Source organism: Lingula anatina, chromosome 2 (assembly GCF_051362555.1).
Source record: "Lingula anatina isolate TDL-2025a chromosome 2, LinAna3.0, whole genome shotgun sequence".
Classification (NCBI taxonomy): Eukaryota; Metazoa; Brachiopoda; class Lingulata; order Lingulida; family Lingulidae; genus Lingula; species Lingula anatina.
In genome coordinates, this window is record NC_141768.1 from 13,663,930 (window position 1) to 13,677,599 (window position 13,670).

The 13,670-nt window shown below is 36.8% G+C and overlaps 1 protein-coding gene across 3 annotated transcripts in view; it reads left to right on the forward strand.

Moving 5' to 3' along the window:
• Positions 1 to 13,670, forward strand: part of LOC106155604 (uncharacterized) — a 72,077-nt gene that overhangs the window by 13,847 nt on the left and 44,560 nt on the right. The gene's annotated exons all lie outside the window — the stretch shown is intronic.

Genomic DNA, 13,670 nt, shown 5'->3' on the forward strand with positions numbered 1-13,670 from the left:
GGGAGGTTTTGTGTGGGTCTGTGCCATTTTCTTAACAGGGGTTTAGTTAATGAGATCCACTAAGATCTGCTGTGTGATGTGTTCTTTAATGAATGAATGTTACTGATATTACCAATAAGGGTTTGTAAGCATCTTTACTTGTTTAAGGTAATTTACTCTTCAAGGTTAGAGAATAATTGATGTGTAAGAGGATTTAATCTTCTGTGCTACAGTGACACAGATTAGATGTAATAGGTTAAATGCTTCGTCAGCTAAAATGTATTTAATAAGGTAGTCCTTGGTTATCTATACTCTTTTTTTGACATTCCACAATCTCTAGAAATGTGCTGCAGACATAATCTAATGAGTGGTTGTGATTTTTATGCCAACCGATTGTGCTTGTAGTGAATGTGTTGTGCATAGAATTGTGTTTATGTGTCACAGAAAAATGTGCTGTGCTAAGAATTGTGTTCATATGTCACAACTAGCACAATGTAGCTGATTTTCACAAATACTGATAAAGTTTGAAAAGAAATGCAACTTGTTGGTGCATAACCTAAAAAAAAAAAAGACCTTTTAGTAAAATAAATTTTCTACATGGGAAATTTTTTTGTAGGGATCCAAATAATATTTTGTAAGATGAAATGGAAAAAATATTTCAAAAAAGGGAATATGAATCTTCTATCACCTAATGTTGATTTACGTTTATAGAAATGTTTAAGTAAAACTAATTTTTGAAATATCAAACTCCTTTTGGAAAAAGGGAAGCTTGTTTTGCTTGTGTTGCTGAGTTTATGTGGGCAAGTAGATAAAAGAAATACACTGTTTTTTTTTTTTCACCACAAAGCATTTTTTTCTCCAGATACAGTCCAGGTGAGCAAAGCCAAAGCAGTCTGTTTTTGATGTTCACAAACTGTGGGACAAAAGTAAAAACACCAACCTAGTTTATTCATTTCTACATCATAAAACATTGTTTGTTTATCAATCTTTTTTCACCAGGATTTTCAGGTGCAAATGTGTGTCTAACCAGTAAATTGTTGGATTTTGTAACTGTTTTTAGACCAGAAGGAAGAAACCAAAGAAACGTAGACTGTGTTTTGCTACAAGTTTTTCACCTGAACCAACTGTTTTGAACACCTGGCCTGTGACGGTAGATAGACCATCTTGATGGAAAAATTTACTTTTGAAAAAAAGTTACATGTAAAAAAAATTTGAAAAACGAATGTGCTAACAAGTAAATGTCTTGAAATTGCTCAGCTATGTTATTTTGGACTGGAAACTCTACTAATACTGTTTGTGGAAATAAACCAACCAAAATGTTTTTGCAATTGTAATCGAATCATATGTGACATTTTTGTCTAATTTATGTCCATTCTATGTGACAGTTTGGGACAACTTTCAAATCAGTGAAAAATTTGATCTCTCAAGCATGCAATTTCCTTCATAATTTATTTATTCCTTCATTATTTATTTATTTATGGACTTATTTGAACAAAAGGCTTTTACACTTTATAAGTAAAAAGGCATGAAATTTCTGGCTTTCAAAGTAATTAACTGACCCAATATGACTGTAAAAAGCCATTTTTCAACAGTATATAAAAATTAGTTATATCAAGCTTTTTTAGTCCGCTTGGAAGATGAAAGAAATTATTTGCAGCTTAATGGGAATATTTCAGTATTTTTTAAAGATTGCAATTGAAACATCAAAGGATTAACCCTATAAAGATATCTAGAATCTTGATGCAAGGTTATCATCTATTAAAAGTAGATATAGAAGGCTTAACTGGTGTTCAAGGTCATCAAATTGCTGGCTCATGTAGTTATTTTAAGGCAAGTGCAAGCAAATGGTGGATAGTGTGAGAAATGATTCCATCACATTGTAGGGACAGGTTGCTTTTCCTTACTGCCATGGTTCAAAGAGCACAGTAGTCTTTTGCTTACACGTAATGAAGAACCTGTAATGCTGTTTAATTTCCTGATAATTGGATGTTTTTTTTTAGTGTCAAGAGATGTTCTTTTCAGAAGTTATGTACTTAAAGCCCACACATCTTTTGGAAATGAGCTTCTGGAAAGTCCATTAGAAGTTGTATTAATTGGAATAAGTGACGAGACCTTTAGAAGTAACAGGCTTATCATAATTATTAAGTGTGCAATGTCAAACCCTGTAGCTCTTATTTTTAAAATTTAATTTAAGGTGTGCTGGTTTGTTTGTGTTTTATCTTTAAATATTTTTAGCTTATATACTTCTGAATGGAACGCCATCTTAAAAGAAGTTTTTGTTTGTAATGCATTTTGTTGGCTATGTATTCAGTCTTATGCCTTCTGTCCTCAAGGTGAACTCTGAGCTACAAATGGGGGCCATTCATAGACCAGCTCGTGGGTGCCAGGGGGAAATCTATTGCATAAAGGCCAAACTGTTATTGCACCTTGTGCTGGCTACCTTGGCTGCAGTCCTACTACCTGCATTTCAGTGTGGAGGTGTAGAGTGGCATCAGCACCAGAGGCAACTACCTGTTGGTACTTTTTCAGAATTTGCCTGCCTCTGCAGAATTCAGGAGGCAGTGTTTCTGATTTCTCAGTACCCTCACTGTCCCTTAAGTAACCAAGAGCTTGTTTGTGTATCTGCAATTTGTCATCCAGGGAGAGGGGTAGCACTGACGCCCACTGTACCTTTTACTTATTTCATTGGAATCCAAGATCATTTTTACCTGACTCAGTATGAAGGTGTTTCTTGTTTCCCAATACCCTTTCAAACCCCATTTGTATATTGATTCAATAACCAGTGACAAATTAATGGTTTCTTGTGCATGAAGTTGTCATTTCCTCAATCATTAGTTTGTTCTTACCTGTCAAAATAAGCAACTAGATGTAGATGCTTAGATTGCAGTATAGGAATCTCAGAATTTTCTTCAAAATTCACATTACTGGTCAACTTCTGTTTGATTCTTTTGGGTTTGATACAACAAATTTTGTCACCGGAGACATGATTAAAACTGGATAAGCATCGTTAATTGTAATTATGTGATTTTTGCTGTTTACAGGACCCCTGTCTAGCCTGGCAGTGACATTAGTATTTGCAGTGACATTAGAACTTAAAAATTCCTACCGAGTCAAAAGTAGTAGGTTTCAAACTGAGAACCTGGATAAATGGCAGGCAATTGTTGTATAGGTCAGCTATTTGGAGTGTTATTTCTCGATTAGTTATGAGTGATTTTGCAACTGTTCTATTTTGCAACCTGGTCCGAATTGTGTGGAAAATCCTTCTATATTGCTTCATCCAGTCTGCTGATGACCTGATTGATTTGGGGCATTGGCTTTATGTATGACTTTATTAATAAATCCTCACATCTTTCACCAATATACATAAATAGTTTGTTATAGATATTTACATATGTGTATGTACTCATATTCCTAAGATTTTTTTGATTTATTTCTCTTATATACCACCTCCAGGGTAAGAATGCACACAAATCAGCACTTTGATCTAAACTGAGACCAGCTTTGTCTTTGTGAGTAGAAACCATGTCTACCAGCACCTGTTTCAAACTGTGAACTGCCATTAATAAAAAAAAGGCATGTTATCACAGTGCATATGATAGCGACAGGCTGCTCAGTCAGATAGTTGACTAGAAATATTACTGGTAAACTCTGTGAACATTTTATTACTTTGGGGGGCAGATATGAATCGAGATCACTCCGAATTTACAGGACTTCCTGTGTTTATTATCATGGTGAAGGGTCATGGGATGTCTAAGGTGTGGTTTTTCACCTGGCTGAGCATAACATTAAATGTCCATCTCAGGGGATATGTATTAGATTACACGAGGCCCCACCTGAGGATATGATAACCACCACAGCAGTATTCCCTGTCCCTGGGTCAGAGATATATGGCCAGTGAATGGTCTGTTTTTGCCAGGAATTCTAAAATGATTCTCCATAAGCCACCATTTTGTTAACCCATTTGGAGGGGGGAGGGGGGGGGCTCAGATATAAGGGCAGGATTTGAATGTAACACATTTGTTTTGGTGCAAAACTGGACTTTTGTTACGCACTGAGTGGAATTTAGTGCATACTGTATATCAATAATTGAATCTGAATTATGGCTCCTTTTTGCATTGGTGAAAAGATTTGTGGTTTGAGATTAAAGTTTTGTTATGCAAGAAATAAAGTTAAAGCATCCTGTGTATGAATCAAATGGTAGGAAATTAAAATAACATGGACAGAAGTTGTTTATGCACATCTATTTTTTTGTACATCATTTAGTTTGAGTACATGAAGGTGGAATTGCTAACCAGGCAGTATTTCTCCTCAGCCACCATTAAAACAATGCTCAGAAACAAATAACCATAAGATTTAGACAGGGACTTTTTTAGATGACAATGGGTTCACTTATCCCTACTGCAATAGCTAGAATCTGAAAAGAAAAATTGTAGTCATCTATTGTGACTGTCATAGTTTTCCGTACACCTTTTGTTTTTGTATGATGTAAAGTTTGGGTACATATTCAAGTGGGCATAATCTTCATCTTCATTGACAATACACCTGTCTTCAAGTTGAACTGGCTCCATGCATTATTGAACTAATGCATATAGTAGTTCTTGATGGCAGCAGTTTTAACTCATAAAATAGAAATGGTTGTTTTTCTTTACGGATTGTAACTCTGGAGTTGCCATTTTACCTTTCATCTTTCACTTGTAGTGATTAAAAATATGCATTCAACAGGCAAGGCAATTTGCAGTGGCCGCGGATGTTTGAAACAGCAGAAAAGGAGAAGTTTTCTAAGAGATGTATGTTTTAAGGCAGTTGGAGCAGAAGTTCATGCACAATTAATCGCATTGCATTGTCATTTTGGAATGGTGCACATTATTGATTTTCACTCAATTTCTGATGCTAAAGTTCTCCCGTTTTTCAATATGTATCTTATTTGATGGATTTAGAAATAAGATACATATTGAAAAACGTATCTTATTTGATGGATTTAGAAATAGCGCTTTAATTCCTTGTCGTTCAATTCTCATGTAACGTCTTAAATTATTTGACACAGTGGTCATTCTTACTGTGAGTGGTCAGGTAGTTTGGAAACAAATATAGTTCTGTTATCTACTATAGATCTATGGCATATCTGTAGAATGTTGCACCTTGAGTATTCAAAGAAGCAAAGGCATGTATTTTTGCAGTGGACTATTTCAGGGATGTGGTGTAATTACCTCCATCTACGAACACTGGTATTACATGCATGTTAATCTCCTTAAGAAGAAAAAAACCAAATTGGTTTTCGGAAAAAGTAATTTCAGTGTCTAGACAAGTGAGGGCTCATCTTTGCTTTGCGTGACTCTTGTCTTAGATACCATCCAAGCTCCCTATCTAACATAATAACAAAGAGTTCAGCCACATCATTTTTAGATGAATAAACACTTTTAGAAGATAATGCAATATTTTTCAATTATGTGAGACAAAATTTGTTTTGTAACATTTGGAAGCGGATAAACAAGCTTCAGTATGAGCCCAGCCTATAAGATAAGACACAGCCAAGAATCTGTTAGGAGTAGGTGTTCACATTCTTGTGTATGACCATGGTCAACTCGCTTCCATTTCATCTCTGAAAATAAAGCTGTAGGTGTGCAAAAGTATGCAAAAATGTTGGGGTTGTTTGGTACCTGGCACTTGCACTTGGCGGGGATGTAATACCATCACTGCTGACCAGTACTGACCAGTGCTGACCAGTACTGACCAATGATATTGCAGCCAAATGTTGTCTTTGTCAGCAGGAGAATCCTGGAAGTTTTTACAGTCAAGCTGTCATATGTTTTGGAGACTGTTTATAATAAAATTGAAAAAGTTGTGATATTATGTGATGCTTTAAAAACTGGTGCGATAAAGTTAAAAAATTGAAGGCCCAGCCAAAAAGATCTTGCTCCCTGACCCATAAGTCTAAAGCATTCCTTTGGAACACTGATTTTTGAGATGGGAGGGAAATGAGTGTCTTGTTGATAGCAATGATATAATCAAAAGGACACAGTTACAGTATAAAAAATTACAGATGAGCTGACATTCTATGCCAATATCTTTGCCGAGCATGTAATTGAAAAGAAAAAAAAAAGAACTTGTTATTGACATCTTGCAAAAAAGGAACCAAATACTGACCAACTGCTGGGAAGAGAATAGGTGTTTAGTTCAACATCAAAGAACAGGGATGATGGGAAAGTACAGCACTTCAGTTATCATACAAAAAAACTCAATTTCTGTGAATCCTTGCGTCTCCAAATATAGAACAAACACTTAGAGTGCCATCAAACAGTTGGAACAGATAAGAGAAAGTTGTGATAAGAGTGTACAGACATGCAGGCATGCATGGCACCTCTTGAGATAATGCCTAATTTTTGACATTGCTTTATTAGTTACATCCTCTGACAGCACATCTTCATGCTGGGGACAGGTGAAAAGTCAGACTGGGTGTGTTGCCAACAGCATCGGGGCCAACAACCAGTCGTGTACAGTAAAAGTTCAGTGTCCTACTCCCCTTTTTTGTTTGTATCCTGCCACACACATTCTGCGTCTTAGTCTAACCTTACTGCACACATTCATGGCTTGTTTTTTGGCTAAATATCATAACTTTACTTCTGACTGCAGGAGCTTTGTCCCTCTCCCTTCACTTTCTTTTGTTTTCAGTATTGAGAGTTACATCACTTGGCTTCAGAGTTGGGTGTTATTTTAAGAACTGGTGGGTGTGGTGCTTGTTTCACTTTATTGATCTCTTTCAATTTGCTGATGAAATGGAATATAGCAAAGACTGATTAGATAATCATGGTTAAAAATATATAAATAATACTTTATTAATTTTTACATGAAAGTTTTGACAAAATTGTTTTGAAGGATTTGAATACATTAATGATGAGGTGAATGTGTAAAAAATTTAATAAAAATAACATTTTCTCATTAGGCCACACTTTTTTATTTTTATGGATGACATCCTCTGGGGACCCCAAAGTCGGTGCGAGCGGGCGAAAAAAAAAAAAAAACGGTCCAAAAAAAAAAAAAAATGCTTAAGAAATGTTATGTTTTCAGTACACAGCTGGAAACACTAATTTACCACAGAAACACGTATCAAACTAACAACATGTCTTTATCCATGCTCTCAAAATATTAAAGCATTGTGAATAGGGCCTACTTCGTAGAAAGGTAAAAAGTCATGAATATATATGCTGCATATTACCAAATCTATTTAAGGTTATTTCATGCATTCTGTTGGTATAGCAATCAATAAAACAAATATCAAATAAACAGCGTGTCTTTATTTGTAGGCCTACTCTCAGAAAATTAAAGCAGTGTAAACACTTCACAGAATTGTTAAAAAAATGAAGCAAAGATAGGCCTATGCTTCCTACTACCAAAGCTAAAAAAGTAATTTCGGTCGATGCCATTTTGTCTACTTCGACTCACACGTAGCAACCAACTATCGGGCGGCCTGTCCGACCTTCAGTCCACCAAATACCACGACGCTCTTGTCGACCCTTTTTTCGCTACAAAAAAACCTGGTAGGCCTATGTGCTGCTTTGGACAGAATGTTACTGAAATTTTCCGGGCGCGGCCAGCCTTTCGTATAATTGTAAAAGGGTGATATATTCATGTCCAACATCAATGGCAAACCAATCCAAAACGACGGCCCCCGTTCTCTTTATGACTTTAATTGTCGTGTATTTTGAAATTAATGCTAGAGATGAATTTGACGGCAAAGCCGCCATATTTCCACGTGGTGATAATACGCATGCGCAGAAAGCTCATTTTCCGCACTCGGAACTACTCGGATGTCTCCGCAGTCGACAGTGACAGTATGGAGCTTGCGGAATTAGCCGAGGATTGCCGATTGCATTTTCCGGCAAATTCAATAACGACGTTTGCGACAACCGACTTCCTTGGGGGGGGGGGGGATTTTTTTTTTTTTTTTTGAGAACGGACGAAAATCAGTGCGCGCGCAGGATGTCATCCATAAAAATAAAAAAGTGTGGCCTTAGTATATAATTTTTTATGAATTTGATATACAAACTTATTTGTCTCTAATGTCACACATTTTAAAACATAGTGGAAATTATTCCTGGGCGTCTAATAAATTGGGCGAATTGATTGGCAGTTGAACCCTGGGTATTTCCAGGGGTCACTGCCTTTCTGTTCTCCACTCTTTGGGTCAGTGGCTGAATGTAGTTTCAGAACTTCTGACCAGCTGATAGCCTGTCCAGAGATTGACAGCCTAGCTTGTTATTGTTAGATAACCAAGGAGGTTTGATGAGTGCATTCCCCCCCCTTTTTTTCCACTTTACAAGATCATTATTATTATAGTTGATTGTAATTAAAATTGTTTTCAACAAAATCAGTTTCTAACTGGCAAATGTTGATAAACCATTTTAAGTGATATCTACTGACAAAAACTACATTATATATGTTTATATAATCGTGTCATTGTGTATTAAAGGGGCAAAATATTTTAGGTATAAAAATGCCCAGGGTTCTCAGCTAACATTGGGGTTGAAAATACTGTATACTTGCAATACTACAGCCTTAATTAGAGGATTAAGATTTAAAACGTTATTTGTTTTTTGTGCAAATATGTTCCTCTGTGCAGTACCTCAGCTCTGTCATTATTCACGAGATTCATTCTAAGTTTCAATATTGCTTGAATGATTTAGATATCTGTTAAGGTAAGTCATGTTCCCAGACCTCATCCCAAAATCCCGAGGGCCATACCTGGGTGGAAAATTGAATTGGGCAAATTGTTTGAATGAATTGGATTTGGATTTTTATATAAGGCACCCATGTTCCAGGGCTCTTCCAAACCTTATCTGAAACCCAAGGCTGTGTTGGTTATGGATTCAGCGAAATTATAGATCTATAGCTAGATATGAGTGCAAAGTAAACAGACAGGAACCCTCAGCACCTGCCAGTGATAGCTGATAGATTGATGCACTTCAAAACAGTAGTGCTTTGACAGTGGCTGGATTGAAATTCAAACATTCCTTAATCAAGGGCACACTTGAGGAAGCCACCAGTAGCATACAGACAAGATTTGTAATCAGTGGCACACTTCTCCACGTGACCACTATTGGCCATTGCTGTAATGTGTCCACCAGGGGTTGGGTGGGGAGATGGCGGAGATTTATGGAGAGCTGTGACAAAAAGGGAGGAGTGAAGTAGACTGAAGATGGCTTGGGGAGGGGGAGGATGATTTTACTGGGGTGTCAGAGACTCCCGAGGTTCAGTGAAATGTTTACTAGGACTTAATTCTTTTAATACTTCTCAATTTTATTCATATGGAACCATATCCATATTTGACGAAATGCGTATTTTGTTTTTATTGTTTGGAGCCCTTTCTTGTTTAAATGTGTAAAAATTGTTGTCAGTAACTGTGATTCTTGCAGAATAAAGAGAATGCCAGTTTTCTTATCTAAAACCCCAGAATATACACTTAATGAGGAAACTGCCCTTTTCACATTGTATATGTGCGAAGGTGGTTATAGATTTATTGAAAGAAGACTTCTTTGGCTGCATAAATAAAGCAGAGTGAGATTTAGTAAGGCTGGCTTGATTGCTGTGGCTTCTTATCCATAGGGAGGCAGTAGCGTTAATTATGGTACAACATTACCTTAATGCATTTTTGGATATTTTAACACATTTTTCACGATTGTTTCACTAGTTTTGAGAATAAAACACAATAGAGCTCATTGTAAAATGTGTTTAACTGACAAATGAAGTAATGTAAACCATAGATGGTGAAATACGATAGCACCTGCCCAAGAAAAACTGTAAATGCAAAGTGCAACTTGTACACCGTCAGACAAAAGGCGATTTTCAATTTCACCTCTATCTTTCCGATGTTGTAATAACATCCCTGCTTTCCAATTTGCTAAGTTTGTTTATTTAAGACAAGCTGAAAGTTGGCTCCCAGTTGGGCAGTATTAACCCAGGGGTACTATGACAGTGCTCTACCATGGAATTACAATATGTCCCATGGCCAGTTTGATGGCGTAGTCAGATCAGACAGTTGACCAAAGACTGACCGGTGTCCAATAAAGCCAAATTTGCACCTCTCAGCCTCTGTCAAGGATATAGAATGGTGATAATCTAGAGTAGTAACATTCCTGGGTTGCCAGTCCACCTGTTGGTTTAGTATAGCTCTGGCCTCTACCTGCTGCTCACTAATGTACCTTTAATTTCTTGCCTCTACTCCTCTATTTGTGTTTAATTCCACTTTAACCAACCTCTGGGTGATTGCATCTATGATTTTGAATGATGTAGACTATGGAGATGATGTGTGATGCGCAGACAACAAGCACCCAATCTACCTCATTATCAGCAGACTTTCTTATCCATTTGATAGCTCGAAAGACTTTTTGGGTGATTTTTTTTTTTTTTTTTTGCATTGATTATTATGTCAACTGCACAGAGCATACCCTGCAGTTATAATTATTCGGAACTGTTTTGAACTATTCTGCTTGGTTAAGTTGAGAAGGGTGTGTGATGGGTTGGGGTTTTTATAGGAAGAGTGTAGTGCATAATGTCACCATGTGACGCACTTCATCAGAATTATAACTTGGGTCTCTGGCAGAATTTGGCATGATGTTGAAATAGAAGTGTCTTTGTCAATTAAAAGGTAAAACATGTGGTAAAACTTTTCGCCCACCTTCTTGTATCAGAATGTAGTCACAATGTAACGGCCTGTTCGTCTCTGTGTGAGATATGGTCACGTAGCTGGGATGCACTGTTACCACTGATTTATGTTCCAAATCCCGTCTCCAGGTCACACCAAAAAAAAGTTTTAAAAAGTTTTTTTTGGCACCAGGGCTTATTTAGTGTAAAAGAGGCAGGATAAATTGGTGTCTGAAATCATTAAAGTTTTCTCTGGTAGGAAATGATGGATGAATAAGGCACATGTGAAACAAGTGCCATTCATTAAAAGTTTGGAAGGTCTGTAATGGAACACCAGGGTGATAGGAGCAGCCATTGTGTAATGCTGAATCAGTAAGGCTTGCTCCTTAATGCCCATGTCCTCTTGCTGACAAACAGTTTGCACTTGGTGTCTTGTGACTGGTATTGTAGACCCAGCAGTGTTTTTTGAGCTATACACCAAACACCCAGTTGTCTGCATTTCTCTTGTCTCTATTAATACACTTTTCTAGATTGTTGCAATAAGTGGTGAATGTTGGTGTTGATGCCTTTGCCAGATTTAATGCATTTTTGACTTGAAAATGAAAAACCAAATAGAGAGAAAAAGTAATAAAAGGGAAAATAATATAAACAGGGAAAAAAACAACAAATTAAGTAAATATGATGAAAACACAGGAAATAAAGATGAATTTGCCCCATAACATGTTCTGAACTAATTGAGAGGTATTGATGTGCCTATTGGCACATTGTTGCGGATTTCCTGTCATGAAAACAATGGAAAACCACAGGTTATCAGATATGGAGACTGGTTTCTTAGAAGGACTAGGTAAAGATATAGCTATTATATGGTATATGGGGGGGGGGGGGGGGGGGGGGGGGGCACCTGAAGAATATTTTGGATTTTGAAAAACTTGTTTGCACCTACAAATGCTTTTCATCAGGCAGTGGCAAGGCTCTGTTACTAATATGATTTGTTTGGCTTGTCATAGATTTTGCTCAAAACTGCTAAATGATTGCAAAAAAAAAAAAAAAAAAAAAAAAAAAAAAAAAAAATCTTGTGTAAGTACATAGTTATGGGCTAAGTGGTACAATCTGGAATTTTGGAAGACAAATGAAAATGAACATTCTTTAATGTCAACATAACAAAAGTGCCTCCTTGTTTAATCCTATGTGTCAGAACTGATGAATGCCCAGCCCACTGTGGGAATATTTTGCATGTTTATGGTATCAGATAAGATACAGCAGACAGTCTTGGGCATTTTTTTTGGTATTTTTTGTTTGTTTTTGTTTTTGCAATGTGCTGAGGAATATTTCGAGGAAAAAAGGCAGCAAGCATACTGATCTTTCTATTACTGAACCGTAGTATGATTTGGTTGCTCTTGATAATGTCAGAAAATCATCTTATTGTTAATAAGTTAATAAGTAGTTTCTTGTGATAGGTGCAGAAAAAGAGGGTGAACTGATAACATTTCAGTTAGTTTATGAAGAGAGTGGAATTTAATGGAAAATTAAGTGTTTCATACCATAAACAAGACAAACATGTACATGCCCAGATACAAGGAAGCCTTTTCTTCCCTGCAAGGCTCAGATGTACTAAAGCATTTACATAATCAAAACATGTTCTGATGAAGAAAACATCCTTTTGTTTTGGATAATGAAGAGCCCATATTATTTCACCTTCATAAAGTCTGGTTGGTTTATTAACATTTGGCTGCTGCTGGCAATGTGTTAATTGGACAGCCGTGTTCGAGTGTGGGCTATTTTTGTTACATAAGCTCTGGGTAATAAAAATACCTGTTGATTACGGACAGGTGTTGTGCGTGTGCTTCCTAACAAGCTTACACACATTGTTACAGATATTAATACTGCATCGCTGTGTTGTTTACAGAATTAGGAGGAAAACATCATTTCCGGATCATTTGGAGCCAACTGTTTTGAACATTATTGTATGATGTTCAATATATGTCATGTGGCTGGATTGGAATTGATTTTTTTGCACTTGTCTGTATACTTTAACTTAATCTCTTCTGTAAGTCCATCCTGGTTTGAACTGTTTCATGTGGAAACAAGTCTTCAGTCATCACCCTCTGCCCCCACGGGGGTACTCCAATAGCTGCTTGTTGCAACCATGCTGTCTTTGCTGGGTCGCTACTAAAGCCTGAACTAGCAAGGTTGAGGTGTTAAAGGTTAAAAGGATGTTTTTATAAGGTGTGCCACCTCTGTGTCTTTTCCTGTGCTGTAATACAACATTTCCAGGTGTAATCTCCCTCACCTCCTTCCTTATCCTCATGACTTTCCATAGGGGTATTCTGAAGAATTAGTTTAATCTCTTCCCCTTAAACTTTCTATAAAGGTACCTATTTTATGTGTTTTTGAAAGGCTGTTTTGTCCAGACTTGTGTACTCATCAAGACCGAATGCTTTGATTATTAGTAATGACTGGTAGGAACAAATATCAAATTGATTACTAAATATTTAGCTTTTTCCTTTTGACTTGTCTGTCCATTCATTGCTTTCCCTTTTCTTTCTGGGTGCTGCTTCCTACATTGGAGTAGGATAAATGTAGTAGTACTGGTAGCTTATCTCTCTGTTCCAATGTGAGAAACGGGATAGCACATTTAAAGCAGCATTTTCTCAGTTTAATGTATGTTGTGATGACAAGTTTAGGGCTCTGCTGACAAGTTTAAGACGCACAGATAACATTGCTGGTCATTCTGTGCCGGTGTTGACACATTAAGACAACTGATAGCAGTGCCACTGATACCTCAACATAAACAGAACAAGCCATTTAGATCCTAATGGAAAATAAAGGGGATTTGTTTTGTTTTTGATGAAATTCCATAGTTCCTGTATTTGTAGTGTTTTACTGACAATGTGAAGAGGGCGATGGATTATATTGCCTGCTTATAGGGCTCTCATACAGATGACGGACAATGAAGGTGGTGGTGATCCATCTTATACCTACCAAGTATTAGAAATGATGATATAAAGGCAAGGATTGAACTGAACTGTAGAGCAGTGCATGGAATTATTTTT